At 44.2% G+C, this 16,618-nt stretch overlaps 1 non-coding gene across 1 annotated transcript; it reads left to right on the top strand.

Annotated features, from left to right (window-relative positions):
- Positions 1 to 287: 287 nt before the first annotated feature.
- Positions 288 to 393, top strand: LOC111561519. The gene has a single exon (XR_002744170.2). It is a non-coding gene; the product is annotated as a U6 spliceosomal RNA (small nuclear RNA).
- Positions 394 to 16,618: the final 16,225 nt, after the last annotated feature.

Below are 16,618 nucleotides of genomic sequence, written 5' to 3'. Positions count from 1 at the left end.
TATCACCTCATCAAAGTTACCTTCCTTGACCACTCTATTTAAAATAACATCCTCGTGGGGCGCCTGGGTGGTGCAGTCGGTTAAGCGTCCGACTTCAGCCAGGTCAGGATCTCGCGGTCCGTGAGTTCGAGCCTCGCGTCAGGCTCTGGGCTGATGGCTCAGAGCCTGGAGCCTGTTTCCGATTCTGTGTCTCCCTCTCTCTCTGCCCCTCCCCCGTTCATGCTCTGTCTCTCTCTGTCCCAAAAATAAATAAACGTTGAAAAAAAAAATTTTTAAATAACATCCTCGTGCTCGCTTTGGTGGCACATGTACTAAAATTGGAACAACACAGAGAAGATTAGCACTGCCCTGTGCAAAGATAACACGCAAATTCCTGAAGCCTTCCATATTTTCCTACGCCAAGCGAAATTCGTCAGTCAGAGAAAGACAAGTATCGTATAACTTCACTCATATGAGGACTTTAAGAGACAAAACAGAAGAACATAAGGGAAGGGAAGCAAAAATAATATAAAAACAGGGAGGGGGACAAAACAGAAGAGACCCTTAAATATGGAGAACAAACAGAGGGTTATTGGAGGGGGTGGGGCAGGGGGGATGGGCTAAATCAGTAAGGGGCTTAAGGAATCTGCTCCTGGGGGCGCCTGGGTGGCGCAGTCGGTTAAGCGTCCGACTTCAGCCAGGTCACGATCTCGCGGTCCGTGAGTTCGAGCCCGCCCCGCGTCGGGCTCTGATGGCTCGGAGCCTGGAGCCTGTTTCCGATTCTGTGTCTCCCTCTCTCTCTGCCCCACCCCCGTTTATGTTCTGTCTCTCTCTGTCCCAAAAAAATAAATAAACGTTGAAAAAAAATTAAAAAAAAAAAAGGATTCTGCTCCTGAAATCATGTGGCACGATATGCTAACTTGGATGTAAATGTAAAAAATAAATTAAATTTGAAAAATAACATCCTCACCCCTTACTTTGCCTGATTTTTCTTCATTGTAGTTCTACCTGCCTTGCATGCTTTTGTTTGCCACTGATTTACTATCTCTTTGCTCCCACTAGAATCTGAATTCTATGCAGTCGAAAATGTTGTCTGTTTTCTCCCTGTTACATCTCTAGATCCCGGGACAGTCTCTGACACCTAATAGCGTTCCAATAAATTAATTTATTTGAGCTGGGGGTAAAGGACAAAAGCTCCAAGACAAAAGAAACCAGCACGTGCAAAGGAATACATTTGGTGTATCTAAAACAGGAGTTGGCAGACTACATTCTGGGGGCCAAATCTAGCCTGCCACTTGTTTTTGTTTTTGTTTTTTTAAGTGAAATGTTACTGAGAGATAGCCATGCTCATTCATTTATGTCTTAAAGATGACTGCTTTTGTTCCACAACAGCAGAGTTGAATGGTTGTAACAAAGACCACATGGCCCGCGAGCCTAAAATATTTATCATATGACTATCTACAGAAAAAAGTTTGCCAACCCTTGGTCTGGAGGGTAGAATGCATGGCAGAAGGGCTGGGAAGACGGAAGAGGACGTGAGAGCAAGCTGGAAATGATTTAGATGAGTTTGGATGTCATGTGTAAGCCAAGAGAGAACGAGACAATGGATGCTTTTAGGCAAGGGAGCCCCTGAAAGGCAGGACTATGTCTAATATAATTTATGCATAAAAAAGGGCTTGATATTTGAATGAGTCATCCCAATGGCTGCTGCTGCCAGGACTCCAGCCTTCATGTCCCAGCCACGTCTGGGATTAGCTTTCGCTATAGGAACCAAAAACTGGGGGAAAGTCATTTGCTTGCCCCACCCCTCTATAGTAGATGTTGGTTTGGAACCGATCTATCTCTTGTGTCAAGTCTGGTGCAGAATGCTCCAACAAAATCCATTATGTCTAGATATGTGGCTTGGGCTAATTTCAAAAGTTCCAGAAACAGGAGATTGGTCCCAGGGTCACCTAGAGACGCGTCTTCTCAGCCGTCCTGGTCGTGCTTTAGGAAGCCTCTGGAATTTAAGAAACTTCTGAATCATTTCTATATAGAGTGACAAGCAAAACTCTAAAATTTCCGTGGTTTGACAGCTCATCAGACCTTTCCCTAGTTATCTAAACCATGTGGGGCCGTTATACTTCACTACTAGGGAAGGTCAAAAGATTGCTGATTCTGCTTTTGCTGAGATTGGATTTCACAATAAAGCTGCCTTTCTGCGGGTGTTTTTGGCTCTTAGTATTTTCGTTCTAGGCAGACCCTGAGGAAGGGCAGGAGCAAATTTTGAAGAGGAAAAAAACACAAAAAAAAAATGTGTTCTGAATTTCACAGAACAAACTGGAGCTCTGCCTTGTGGTTGGGTTGGGGAGCAGCGGCCCCCCCCCCACCCCTCTTGCCTCTGAGAATGCAGTGGTGAAATCCGGTCTGCTCCCGTGAAGCTGTGGCATTTGGGTTTAATTTGATAAATCCCAGTGTTGCCTACTTGGGTTTGGGACTCGGTTCTGGCCTAGTTTTTGTGCCCAATCCCTCAAGTGTGTACCAGCACAGCAAGCCAAGTTTCCATTTGCATCCTACTGAATCACTCAGCTGGTCCACTGCCCTCCCATCAGCCTGTGTTGCTTATTGGCTTCGGCCTTTAAAAATTCAAAGTATGGGTTAACTGAAAACTGATAGGTTATCATTTAAAGGAGGAAGTGGAAAACTCCAAACAGACAACAGTCTAGCCTTAAGCCAAAGAAACTAAAGCTTTGATTTCTACTGTTGTTTTTGGGACCCACCCTTTCTCTTGGCTTTACGGCAGATCAGAGGATTCTTTTTTTTTTTTTTTTTTTTTGGTTCGATTTAATACTTCAGTTTTCAGGAAGGAGCCAGATCAAGCTTTTTAGGCATTATCTGCCTCGGACGTGCGGAATTAATCGCAGGCTTCATTTTGTAGGAGTCAGTATCAATGGACGGGGGGCTAGCTCAGCCCTTTTGAAAGCAACAGACGGAGGTGGCTCCAATAATGACATTAAGACTGTGGCTACACACTTGCCTTGGGGATTTGGAGTTGGGCTTAATCAAATCTGGATTTGACATTTCACAGCCCACATCAAGGATTTCCACGAAGGAACATCAGAGCGTTGCCAGCTATGATCTTGCTTTTACTTGGTGCCTCGTCCTGAGGAACTGAACAGGCCTCGTGCTAATCTTGTTGGTGCTTTGGCTGCATCTCGGCCCTGCCGCGTAGCGCTCAAAAGCTTCTGGGGGCCATGGTTTCTTTCCGTGACAAAGCATTCATTTGGTGCCTGTCATGCCCCAGGGCCCTGGGCGAGGATCCGGAATAGACAAGATGATGAACAAGACTGAGCTGCAGTTACATAGCGTACACGTTACATATAATAGGAGCTACAGAAGCCCCACCTGTGACTCCAAAGCAACCAAGTCCTTTTATTCGTTCATTACCTACCATGTACCATGCAGATGATACCTGCCCTTGAGTCCAGTGGTTCTCAAACTTTAATCCCCTAAGAAGCCCCAGGGATATCTATTTAAAATGGGAACGAGGTATTTGCGCTTTTCATAGGCAGATATTTTTGAGGCGATTGTTCTTTGGGCCATACTTTGAGAAATAATGATAAAAGAGGAAGTGATATGAACAAACAGTGGCTAAAATAGTATAATAAACGCTGCACCTGTCATAGCGGAGGCTCAAAGGGGAAAGAACTCACCTCTGTTTGGGAGGCCGGAGAAGGCTTCTGAGGCGAAAATCTAGCTCTTGCAGAATGGTAAATACCACAGGCGGGACTGGAGGGGAGAGAGAATTCCAGGCAGGGAGGACGGCGGGTAAAGGACACCAAGGTGCACGGAGTGTCCCCATTTCAGTGCCGGGTGAGTATCGAGCTGAGAGGGAGAGTCGCAGAAACCAGGGAGGAAAGGCAGGCTGGAGGCAGGTTATGGAGGATCTCGAAAGCCGGCGTAGGACTTAGAAGCCATGGCCGAGAAACCCATTTTGTAGCAGGAGAATCATGTGATCAAATTCGCGGTTCAGACAGATCATTCTGGTGATGGTGTGGTGCTGGGCGGGAAACCAACAAGACAGGAGGAAGGCGGCAGTTAGGAGTTTATTAGCGTCAAGTGTAAAAATGATAGGTTTGTTGTCAGGATGGATATGCCAGGTATTCCTTGGTTGTAAAGACACGTACGTAAAGAAAGCCGAACCACCATCCCCAGGAAAGAGTGGGAATCTGAGAGGAGCTGGGCTGCCAGAACCTTGCCCTGGCCGTGCTATTAGCATTAAGCCGGCATTCTCCCCGCCCCCCCCCGCCCCCCCCCCCCCCCCCCCCCCCCCCCCCGCCGCCCCGCCACCCCTCACCTTTCTCTCCATTCACTGGCTTCCAAAATCTCTTGTATCTACCTCACGTCTTTTGCCAACTCAAAATTTCTACTCCTTGGAAAAAATGAAAGGAACAGATGCAGATGGACACATGTGACCTAACGTGGTAAGTGTAGAGGGGATCCCCGAAGTCGCATCCAGCCTGTGCTTTCACACAGAGGGTGGCTTTGAACAAGGCCTTGTGCACATCAGTGATCCACTTGTTAGTGGGCCCTAAATTTATTTATACCATGGCAGTCATTGGCTGTTTTTTAAAAAAATTATCTTTTTACTAATGGAAAAGTCTGAAAGTGATGAATTAACGCCAGGTAATTGATTTTGTGAGGCGCGGCTGGAAAGGAATACAAAGACGCGTAAATGTGGGCTCTTTATTTCTCTAGCAAGACATCATCAATTCAGAATGATTGGGAGAAAACAATTACTAGCAAAAATATATGAATATTCAGAATTGTGGATCATCATAAAGCATTCGGTCTTATTTTCAAGTGTAAGAATTCAAACTTAGCTCCTGTTAGAATTAGATCCTTGAGGGCCTGCCGAAATAAATGATTTAGAGTGATTTGTAATGGACATATCAATTTCTTTTCATGTAAACAGCCCTTCCACGTTTTTAAAATGGTATATTACCCTACACAGCTTTAACATTCTCCTTGCAAAAGGTTAATGCATCATTCATTACTTTCACAAACCCATTGCTACATGAAATGAAAGATGAATTTTAAGCTCTGCCCTAGCATCCAGTGCTGCAGATTAAAAATCCATCTCACCATCTAAGGTTGAGAGAAACACATTCTGGCCAGGAGCATTCGGAAAAGTCAGAAGAAGTGAGGTCTATTCTGTGCTAGCCCCAGCTTCTTTCCACAGGTTATTATTCTTGTCTCCAAGACTCTAGGTCAGCGTTGGAATCAGGTTTCAAAAGCCTTTGGTTCTGCACACATCCCAAAGTCATGAAAAATTCTCATTAGCCCATTGGCAGCGTTCCTGGTAAACAGCCAGTTCCCCTCCTTGCCACAACTCGGGGCTGAGAGAACCCAGGGAGCTGCCTGTCGCAAACACTGCACACACGTTCCCATGAAAAACAAGCAAAAGCGGGCCTGGCGGGAGAGGCAGACACAGAGTGTCCGTCCATCCCCAGCGCTGCTCTGGCCCATTCCTGATTTCTTTGAGGCTAGCGCTGATCTGCAAGCATTGGAAGGAATCGGCTATAAGGGTTTGTGCCAATTAGCAGGGAGGCCCAGCCTCCCCTTCTTGGCTGCTCCACAAGGAGCTGGTTGCCCTGTGGTTTGGGATTTTCTTTCCCTCTCCGCTGCAGCTTCTGGGGCCGGGGGCCTAGTCTCTGCAGCGGACGTAGAGGCAGAGGGCGGTGCGTCCCGTCCCGGACGAACTGCATCCGTGCCGGTTCCTAGAACCATCTCTGATGCTCTTGAAGGGAGGCCTCGCTGCTGTGGGCGGTCGTATTTAGGTGAATAAATTCATGCCCTTCAGGATTTTACAAAGTCTGACCATAGCCTGGTGTAACGTGAATCCCTCAAGGCCTGAAAGTCTCGGTTATTCTGGTGGTGGCTCAGTCGGTTGGGCGTCCGACTTTGGCCCAGGTCACGACCCCGCGGTTCATGGGTTCGAGCCCCGCCTCGGGCTCTGTGCTGACCGTTCGGAGCCTGGAGCCTGCTTCGGATTCTGAGTCTCCCTCTCTCTCTGCCCCTCTCCTGCTCATGCTGCCTGTCTCTGTCTCTCAAAAATAAATAAATGTAAATAACAATAATAATAAAAAAATTAAAAAGTCCCGATTATTCTGTTCTGTCCTCACAGGAATACCTTTTAATCCACACTATCCACTTAGCAGCCCTTTCCTGGACTCTGCAGGTCTCTTCCGTGTCTTTTGAGAATTCCATTGAGGGAGCAACTTGGTATAACGGGTAACCTCGTGATCCTTGGCGTTTGTAAGTCCACAGATCAAGCGGAGGCTCAGCCAGGAAGTGGCTCTGTGACCTGGGACAAGGTGCTTACCTTTACTGAGCCTATCTCCTTGGCAGTAAAGTTAGAAGAGCCACAGCACACTCTTTATCAGGTTGTTGAAAGGAATAAATAAATGAACACATGTGCCCATTAGAATAGCGCCTGGTCCCGACAAACGGAAGCACCGTCATGTGGAAACACAAATGTAACTAGACAACTGAGTTCTTCCCTTCTTTACGTGAGTGTTTGGCACACGGCCATCTATGCACTTGCTAAGAATACACTCCCGGAATTTTTCCGACCCGAAATAAGTTGCAGTTGAATCCATCCAGCTTTGAAGTGGTAACCGCTCAAACAGCGTTGACTTTGCACGTACCGGATGCAGGAGCACACCGGGCTCCTTATTGGAAGCCATATTTATTATTTATAGTTCATTCAAGACTCCCTCTCATCTGGGCAGCGATGTCTCCAAGAACAAACCAGAGTCTTTATTCTTAGAAACCTTCCAGTGCGCTCGCGTATGTGCATAGTTACCACAAGCGTTGCTCGACCGTATTAGTCGGTGTTTAAATACTGTAACAAACAGTTCCAGTGTCTCAAAGCTTTGTTTTTATCCGTGTGGTATTAGCGTCTACTGCTGTGTAGCAAATGGCCCTACAACTTAGCAGTTGAAAGCAAGCATGCATTATCTCTCACAGTTGCTAAGAATCAAGAACCCAGGAGCAGTTTAACTGGGTGATTCTAGGTCGGTATTTCTTGCGAATTATATTCAAGCTATCTGCTGGAGTTGTAGGTTAACAACTCCTAAACTAGCAGGCCTCGACTCCTCTGGCTGTTGGATGGAAGTCTCCATTCCTTACCACGTGGGTATCTCCACGGGCTGCCTAAGTAACCCCAAGATATGGCCGCTGGCTTCCTTGAGAGAGAGAGAGAGAGAATGCACGAGAGAGCATCCAACACAAAAGCTACAGCCTTTAATAACTCAACCTAAGAAGTGACATACCGTCCCTTCTGCCATATGCTATTGGTCCCACAGACCGACCCCGGTACCATATGGGAGGTAGATACACACAAGGGTATGAAAAGCAGATGTGACTGTTGGACTGGCTACCACACCATGAATATGTGTGACAGTCTACTGTGAGTCATTGTCCATGGGAGATGGAAAGAGGCAGAGTCGGTGTGCTCACACATTTTTATTCCAGGACCTAACCTCCTTCCATCCAGTGGTTCCCCCTTATGCCCTTGGCATTCTCCACCTTGACCCTGTGTCTTTCCAAAGCATCAGAAGCCTGGCGTAGAACACTTCTGTAGGGTTGCCCAAGAGACCTAGTAGCCAGACTTGGACATTGTATACATTACTTTGGCCGACATTCCACTGGCCAGAAACCACCCAAATTCAGGGGGGACTGGGAAATGTGTTCTATCTGGGACTTTGGATTAAAAAGGAATGGGATTTGGTGAATCTCTTTTCTGCTTGAAAAGAGATTGCACATTTAAACAGCTTACTTTAAAAAAAAAAAAAAGCAGTCTGTTCAGTTTTATACAACAATAAGAAAATATGATTGCCCACCACTACAGGACAAAGCAGCTGATTGATTGCATATTTTCACCTTTTCAGTGCATTTTAAATGTAGCCTCTGTTTAAGGGGCCCATAAGCAGGTGGTGGAGAGCAGTTCCTGAACCATTAAGTTTGCTGCTTTTTCAGGAATACTAGTAGGATGCCGGCAGGAACAAGTCTTGCCTTGTTTCCCAAGTGGGAAAAGAAGAAAGTCTTTGTTCCCAAGCAAATGAAAATACAAATCACAAGACTAAAATTATGAATGCAAAACAATATATTAAAATGTGGCTTGCGTGTAGTATTTGCATGCATTTTAATATGCATCTGTCATTCTCTTTGCTAAATTCAGCAGGCGCTGAAAATATTAAACAACTGAGTACAATTAATAATTAGAGGAATTGTTTTAAAATATATTTTAACCCATCCACGTTTCTATTGCCAGACCTCTTGGTCTGGCAAGGCTCTAAGACGTCAGATCAGATAGTTTGATTGGTCAGATTTCAGATCTTTGTGGCCTGAGAACAATTCACAAAAATGTTTTTATAAATTGATGTGCTAACACGCAAATGATTGTAACATACGACGAAAACCATTTCTAGGATAGAAATCCAAATTTGAAAGCTGGAAAAGGCTTCAGAGTCTCTTTGGATCAGATGTTCTCATCTCTCCTACTCATTTGGAAGTCTGGCTGTATTTATTCTCCATCCGATGAATGAATTTCTCATCCAATGAATCCACGAGAAATTTAAGAGCACTTTTCTGCGAAACCCCAATTCGCAAAACCTTCGGCTCCATTTATCTTTGCAGCTGAAGCTTTCAGAATCAGTTTGCCCCTTTCTGGGGTTCATTTACCTGGCTTTCTATTGGAGCAAACCCCCAAAAGAGAAATCACTTTTCGGGCAGTAGCAAAAAGGAACCGAATTTCAGCCAGCCTGAGAATCCTTGCTCTCCGCCTATCAAGGCTCCCGGACCAGGGAAGAATATATTTCACGAGAACATAGCTCTAAGTCATAAACTTGAAATCCATCAAGCTCTTTGTTGTTAATTGGCACTTACCTCACCTGAGGGCCTTTGCCAAGGAGGCAGAGGGGTTTAATGGGGAAGGAAGAAAGGAAAGAGCCTGGAGCTCTGGAAAACAGCTCCAGCCACATGTGATTTTCAGCTGGGGGGCTTCCCACCCCTCAGGATGCCAGAGCAACAAAGTGGCCTATGTGTTTTCTCAAATGTAGGCTGTTTGTTTGGGGGGTAATGCTCAGACTGGGGCCTGAGTGATAACTGCTTCATGTAATTATTAAGACAGCTTGAACACTATGCCCCTCTTTGTTTCGGCCTCCAGATGACGGCTGTCTCACCGCTGTTTGTGCCAGTTTTATTTCAAAGCACTTTTCTTTCCATATTTCAAAGGTCAGTGTGTTTACTTGTGGCCAAAAAAGAGCCTGTGTGTAAGAGCAAGAAACACATGTGGTTGAGTGGCAGAACTGGATGAGGAGTCAGGAGAACTGAATTTGAATCCTAGATTGGCTTCTAGATAAGTGAGGGAACGAAAAGTATTTGACCTCCTTTTTTCATTACATGGGGGGGGGGGGGGAAACGGGTAAATAGTATCAATGGTCTCTTTTAGGGGGAAAAAAAATTCCAGAAGTCTGGTGTAAGAAGAAGAAATGTAGGTATTTCCAGTAAAGAAACATTATCAAATACACAGCCAAGAAAATGTCCACTTCATCTTCTCAAAATGGAAATATTTCCCCCTTCAAAGAAAGCAGGCTGGATATTTTGGCCACCTTCAGAAACCTTGAGATTGTTTTTGGTCAAGGAATATTCGCGCAGGGAAATAAAGCAAACCACAAACACTTTCTCAGGAGTCTTAGTTGGCTTTTTGACATCATTACTTCGAACATCAAGGCTGATCAGACTGTTACCTGCCCATATAGGAAATATTAGTGTTTCTATTATGAGTATTTGAAAACAGCATCAAATTTCAATTACGCAAGCTTAATAACTATTTCAAATGTTCTTCGTGATTCATCTTCTTTTGATCTGTGTTTTCCCCATCTATCTTCCTTTAATTTTCTGGGTATCGAGCTCCCGGGGAAAAGAGATGAATAAGCCATTGAGATGGTAGAGAACATGTATTCTGAAGCTAGATTTCCCTGGGTTCAGAGCTTAGTTCAACCACCAATTAGCTGTGTGGCCTTGCATCATTTACTTAAACTCTCTGTGCCTCTGTTCCTCGTCTATTAATACAGAGGTCATGGGGCGCCTGGGCGGCTCAGTCGGTTGAGTGTCCGATTTCGGCTCAGGTCACGATCTCACGGTTCATGAGTTCGAGCCCCGCATTGGGCTCTGTGCTGACAGCTCGGACCCTGGAGCCTGCTTCGGATTCTGAGTCTCCCTCTCTCTCTGTTCCTCCCCTGCTCGCACGCTGTCTCTCTCTCTCTCAAAAATAAATAAAGATTAAAAAATTTTTTTTTAAATTACAGAGGTCATAAGGATGAAATGGATTGACATGCATGACGCAAATGGAAGAGTGCCTGGCACTTAGCAAGCATTCAAATGTTAGCTAGTCATGAAAAAGACTCCCCCTTTCCGAAACGAATTCTACCTTTGGGGAAAAAAAAAAAACAAAAAAAAACAACCTTCTCTTTTGTGCTACTATTTCTCTCCTTGAATCAATCCACCTACACCTGTGGAAATAAAAAAGTAAATTTGCAAATGCCAAGGGAACAGCGCCTGTGCTGTAAAAGGCGGAAGAGAGGGAACTAGAAAAAGAGAATACATGAAATGTCTCAAACTTAATCTTCCAGTTACTGTGAATTTCCAGCCTCCGAGAAGTAAGGGTGATATCCGCTTTGAGTTTGCACAAGACAAACGGCATTCTCACCGCTTGACCAGGAAAAGGCATGGCAATTCTTGGCTGTGATTCCAGGAGTGGAAGTGGGGAGGGAAGCACAGGGAAAGGAAAAGGAAAGTGCATTGAACACCTTGTCTGAGACTTCCATTTCTATCTCATTGAATCCACTGCTTGGATATTATTACCTCTATTTTACAACCAAAGAAAAGGTTCAGGGAAGTGAAGTGCCTTTGCAGTCTATTCGGCCAGCCAGGGGTGTGGCTGTGATGTTAACCGATTTCTATTGAATGCAAGATCCTTACTTTTTTTTTTTTTTAAGTTTATTTACTTAGGGGGAGGGGGGCAGAGAGAGAGGGAGAGAGAAAATCCCGAGCAGACTTTGCAGGCCTTGCGCTGTCAGTGCAGAGCCGGATGCAGGGCTCGAACTCATGAACTATGAGATCGTGAACTGGGAGATCATGACCTGAGCTGAAATCAAGAGTCGGATGCTTAACTGACTGAGTCACCCAGACGCCCCAGCAAGAGCCTTACTTTTGTCTCCTTCCTACATCACCTTCTCAGGAAAGACCTGGCCAGGAGCATAATAGGCTGGATCTAGACTCCAGATGATCCGTTACTACATGGACGGTATTAGTGGGAGGCTCTCGTATTTTTTCTAAGCCATGTATTTCTACCCCTGTTCAAATGAATAGACTCATGGGGGTCTTTGCTGTGAACCATGTAACTTTGGGCATCAAGGAGAGGAGTAATTCCCTTTCATTGCTAAAGTCAGAACTTCCACTTTGGTCACAGCCATTTGGGCAGCGGCCTGCTCCAGGATCTTTGTAGAAGTAGAGATAGAGATCTTTTTTTTTCCTTCCCCGTAACCTACTGCGCTGTTTGGACATCCAGATTGGTGCCGCCTCAGTGGGTTCCTGATGCAAGGAAATTGAGCACATCCTCCTCTTTATTTGCAGGATATCGAGGGCTCCAGACATTGTGAAAATTTCCCTTTAAGTTACGAGGGGAAACCAGGAGAATGCCATATGAACCCCACTCTGGGTAGTGTGGGATAGCGCAAAACATCTTCATGGAGATAAAGAGAGCTTGGGCATATGCAGTCCTGCTCGGTCATGACCTGACTCCCCCTCCCTTCTTCATCGCCTTGGAGCAAGTATGGCCCATATTGGTAGGAATATGGCAAAAGAAACCCCTGTTATTTTCTTCATACCTAATTATTTCATTGAATTCAACCAGGTTTTCCAAACCTGTTTGTGTGTGTTTAGACATACGGCATGAGTAATTTGTGAGCACTTACCAAGAACTCTTATCCAAATTTCTTTCAAGAAAGATGCCAGGACCTCATTCTCAATTCTGTTACTGAAGCTGTGATTTTCCCATTTTAGAGTTGAGATGCTAAAGCTAAACAGGAATATGGATTTCACTTTCAATAAAATCACTGGCTGGTAAAACCCAAATTAAAACAGAGCATTGGAAATCAAGCTGCCTTTTCCTATTAGAACTAACAAGAGCTGTTTCATTTTTCAAATCAAAAGTCCTAGATACTGAAATCGTATCTGTAGGGAATGCTAAGCATTATGAAAAACACAGACAGTCATCACGAGCTTGCATGTTTTGTGGTTGCTGGGACGTTTTAACGACAAAGCAGAGGACAGGTGCACATAACACATCAACATTTTAATTGAAGAATAAAGGCAGACAGAAGACATGAAATGCTCCAAAGCATTTAGGAGAGAGAACGCTTCCTCTTGAGATTCGATCGTGACCTCATTGTTCAGGGAAGGAAAAAAAAAAAAAGCTACCCTCCGTCTCTTTTCTAACGATCTCGCTTCCCTTCCCTGCATATGTTTCTCTTCTGGCTGCGGTTTTCTCCATTTCTTCTTGGTCATGACCTTAATAGTAATAATAACAACAAGGAGAACTTTGTGTGGCTTGGTGCCCCTTTAGTCCCTATCTAAAAAAGAGATTCTCAAGCTGGCCTCCATACAAAGCTTTCCATGTATATTTCTAATAGTATTTTTTTTTTTTCTGAGAATTGGGTCTATAGCTTTCATAAACATGCAGAGAACTTGTCATCGTCCAGAAGAAGTTAAGCCAAACAAACAAACATTGAAAAAAAGATATGACACCCTTGTGGTCCATCTTTCTTGTACTGCTATTTTGTTTCAACAGGGCTTTTGATAAAAGCTAATGAGCAGTCAATTCAAGGTTAAATTGTCTGGTCATAGTAGATATGGTGCCACCTATAACTGTGGATATTGTAAAGAGATGGGATCACTTGGACATTCCACCATCTACCTCAGTTCAAACTCATCTTCCCTCCCAAACCATTTCCCTTCCACTATGATGTCATGACCTGTCCATTCTCTTAGGCACCCTTGCTTGAGATCTAAGTTGTTTTGGAGTCTTCCCTGACCTTTATCTCTCCTGTGTAATCAGTTGGCAATCCTCTTAGGTCACCTGCACAGGTCTTTTACATACCACTCTTCCATTTCATCATTAAAAACCAGCATAGTCTACCATTGGTGGTTTTTATCATTGGCTGGACATTAGGATTACATGGGGAGCTTTTAACATTATACGGAAGCTTACATTCTAGACCCAGAGAGTTCCATATAACTCCTCTGGGATAGAGCCCAGGCATTTGAATTTTTTAGGAGCTCCTTAGGGTGCAGCCAGTGCTGAGAGTCACTTGCGTACCCTAGTGATTTGACTAGGGTATATATATATATATATATATATATATATATATATATATATATTACTATGTGAAACTTCATAAATGGGGAAATATATATAGTTTATATATGCTATATATATATATATGTACTATAAGAGTCTTCTAGCTGGTGATCTTGTATCCAATCTTGCTACTCGCTATCTTGTTCCATATTTTCTCTCCCCCAGATTTATCTTCTCAACATCTTAATTTTCTCATAGCTTTCTTTGATAGGAAACCCCATTGCCATTCATTGTCTGTAGAGGCACTTAAATTGTTCCGTGGGGCTTTAGGGCTTCCCCACAATCCCACTGGGACCTCTAGTTGAGGGAGGATGAAGGAATACTGCTCTGAAGCTTCTCTCTCCTAGTTTTGCAAATAAGACCCTCCAAGATAAAGTGGCTTGACTTGCTTAAAGACACAGTCAGTGGTAGAGATGGACCTAGAGCCAAATCCCCTTCCCCTTGACCCATTTTCTAATTCGAAATGCTGAGTAGGCCAAGGAACATAGTAACTAGTGATAGAAGTCAATGTCGGGCCTTTGCCGTGTTTCTCCACTTGTTAGCTTTATTCTGCTTCCGTCTGTTTGGAACATCTTCAGCAGGTGTATCTACGTCTTTAGGAAAATCAAAAGTGATGGAAAGATTTGGCTAGTCCAATTTGTCATGATTTGTTGACGGCAGCCCCGGGGGTGGTGGGACCTGTAACACTGGAGCCTTGGTGCTGCGCCTGTCAACCTAAGAACACGGTGTTGAAGCACAGTGTGTTTGGCTACAGCCCCAGAGTCTGTCCACAATACTTTATATTAAACAACTTTACGATACACTCTATGGGTTATCCAAATAGCAGCTTATCTGTGATTCAAGAAAGGCTGAATGCTCTACCTGCCCCCAAACATCATCTTTACCCTCCTGCCACATTACACAAAGTTCTTAGGGTTGGTCATCCCTCCTGGGGATAAAACAATCTTGACTTTTCTAAAATGCTAATGTGATACCCCAAAAGCATAACATTGACTTATCAACATCCATTAATACTTTAAACTAGATTTGATTTTTTTTTTTAATTTTTTTTTTCAACGTTTTTTATTTATTTTTGGGACAGAGAGAGACAGAGCATGAACGGGGGAGGGGCAGAGAGAGAGGGAGACACAGAATCAGAAACAGGCTCCAGGCTCCGAGCCATCAGCCCAGAGCCCGACGCGGGGCTCGAACCCACGGACCGTGAGATCGTGACCTGGCTGAAGTCGGACGCTTAACCGACTGCGCCACCCAGGCGCCCCCTTTTTTTTTTTTTTTTAATTTTCACATGGTTCAGAGCAAAGTCCTGAGGGAACAGAACTTTGGATAAAAGCTGATTGATGAAGGGCGAGTATGGAGGGGAGTAGCGAAAAAAATCCGGAGGTTGGGTGCAGTGTTCTAAGAGGAAGCTAAAGAAAGCAAAATCGACAGATAGTGCCAGAGGGTAAGTTGTGCCTGATTCCCAGTTTTGGCGAATTCAACATTTTCCTGAGTTCTCCTTGCTTAGCTCCCTTTCTTTGTTGGCTTTGCCCGGCATTGGCTGAAATGCTGAAAATTTGGAAAAAGATAATACCCATCACTGTAGCTAATATTTGTCGAGCACTCTGTGCGGCAGACATCGCTGAAAGCATTTTACAGGCATCAGCTTATTTTGTCCTCCCTGTAACATTTGGAGATTAGACCCAGTAATATCTCCACTTCGTAGATGATGAAACTGAGGCCCAGAAGTCTGAAGAACGTCCCTAAAATCATCCAGCAGGTAAATGGTGAAATCAGAGTTCCAACCCAAGAAGTCTGGTTCCATGGCCTACGTGCTTAACCCCTGTGATCTACTGTCTCTCAAAATCACAGCATTCATAAGCAAATGGTGAGGCTCATCTTCAAATCCAGACAGTCTGATTCCAGATCATCCCACTCTAATGCCTCCTAGGCTGGAACGGATCTTTCGAGTGTATCATGATTTTGCAGTCAAGGACGCTGTAGTGGTCCAGAAAAATTTTCTTGATTTAGGATCTTTCTAAAGTTGTAGTAGTCTGGTGTCTTAATAACAGTGCTCTATTGATTTAATATAAAATGCCAATCTGACAAAGGCAGTTGAGTGCAAACCTCACAAAGCGTTGTGCAAAATCCCTGTCCAGCTGTTACTGTCCCATACCGAAATGGGGAATCCAGACAAAATTACTTCTTGTCTCTGTAAAAGGTCAGCTGAAATAAAAATTGTTTAATATTTCTTTTTCCTCTATATAACCAAAAACATTGCTAGTGCCCAGGGAACATCAAAGATAAACCCGAAATCTTGGATTTAGGAAATCACTACACCACCTTCGGTTGTATTTTGCAAGGCCCTCCATAGGGCTTTCGGGATATTATCTAATGAATCCTCATTGACATTCAGCCAGGTTTTCACCCCATGGAGTGTCACCTTCCTGCTAAGAAGAACTTCCCTGGAAATAAAGCAGATGGCAGGTGTCAGATTAATGTAAAAATGTAGCTGTAGTTTGGAGAAAGTCTTGCTTAGTGCATCCCTTCCCCTGTAAGGATGGAACGAATTCTGGTAAGATGGTCCATTTGGGGGCTGGAGAGAAGAATAAAATGTCCTTTAGGCCAGTGCTACTGGAGCTCAACTTCTTGATGATTCTCTGGGAGCTGAGAAGATGGAAACAGAATTGCTGAGGGAAGGGGGGGGGGTGGGAAAGGCTGGGAAAAGGAACAGGAAAGTTTAAATGATATGTAAACTACAGAGGCTCCATCTTGAAAAGCCCTTCCTCTTTTCTTCTAATAATCAGCTATGTTCACACCCAAATTAAATCATTTCTCCTACTTTCAGGAAGTAAATGTGAAACAAACAAAAACAACAACAACAAAAAAAATGATACTCTTGTTTCATCAGAAAAGGTTCTTTTCTGCTATTCTCCAGTCTTCAGGAGGGAAATGCTTCATCCACTCTCTTAATAGATTTGACCTATCTTTGCTTGGGAACATCTTTCATTTCCATGGAAGCCTTAAAGAAACAGTAAGACACCGCAGCAGAAATTCCTAATCTTTTTGTTGAGGGAAGCTGCTTTTCATTTCCCCTAAAGCTTGAAGGTCAAGGGGTGGGGGTGGGGATTTCCAGCAGATGTTTTATTCCTCCCTGGGGAAGCTGTCAATCCTTAGGCCACTCACTGGAGCGTT

The sequence above is a fragment of the Felis catus genome, chromosome B4, assembly GCF_018350175.1.
Source record: "Felis catus isolate Fca126 chromosome B4, F.catus_Fca126_mat1.0, whole genome shotgun sequence".
NCBI classification, from domain to species: Eukaryota; Metazoa; Chordata; class Mammalia; order Carnivora; family Felidae; genus Felis; species Felis catus.
The sequence above is the reverse complement of the archived record's forward strand: the minus strand, read 5'-3'. Positions and strand labels throughout refer to the sequence as shown.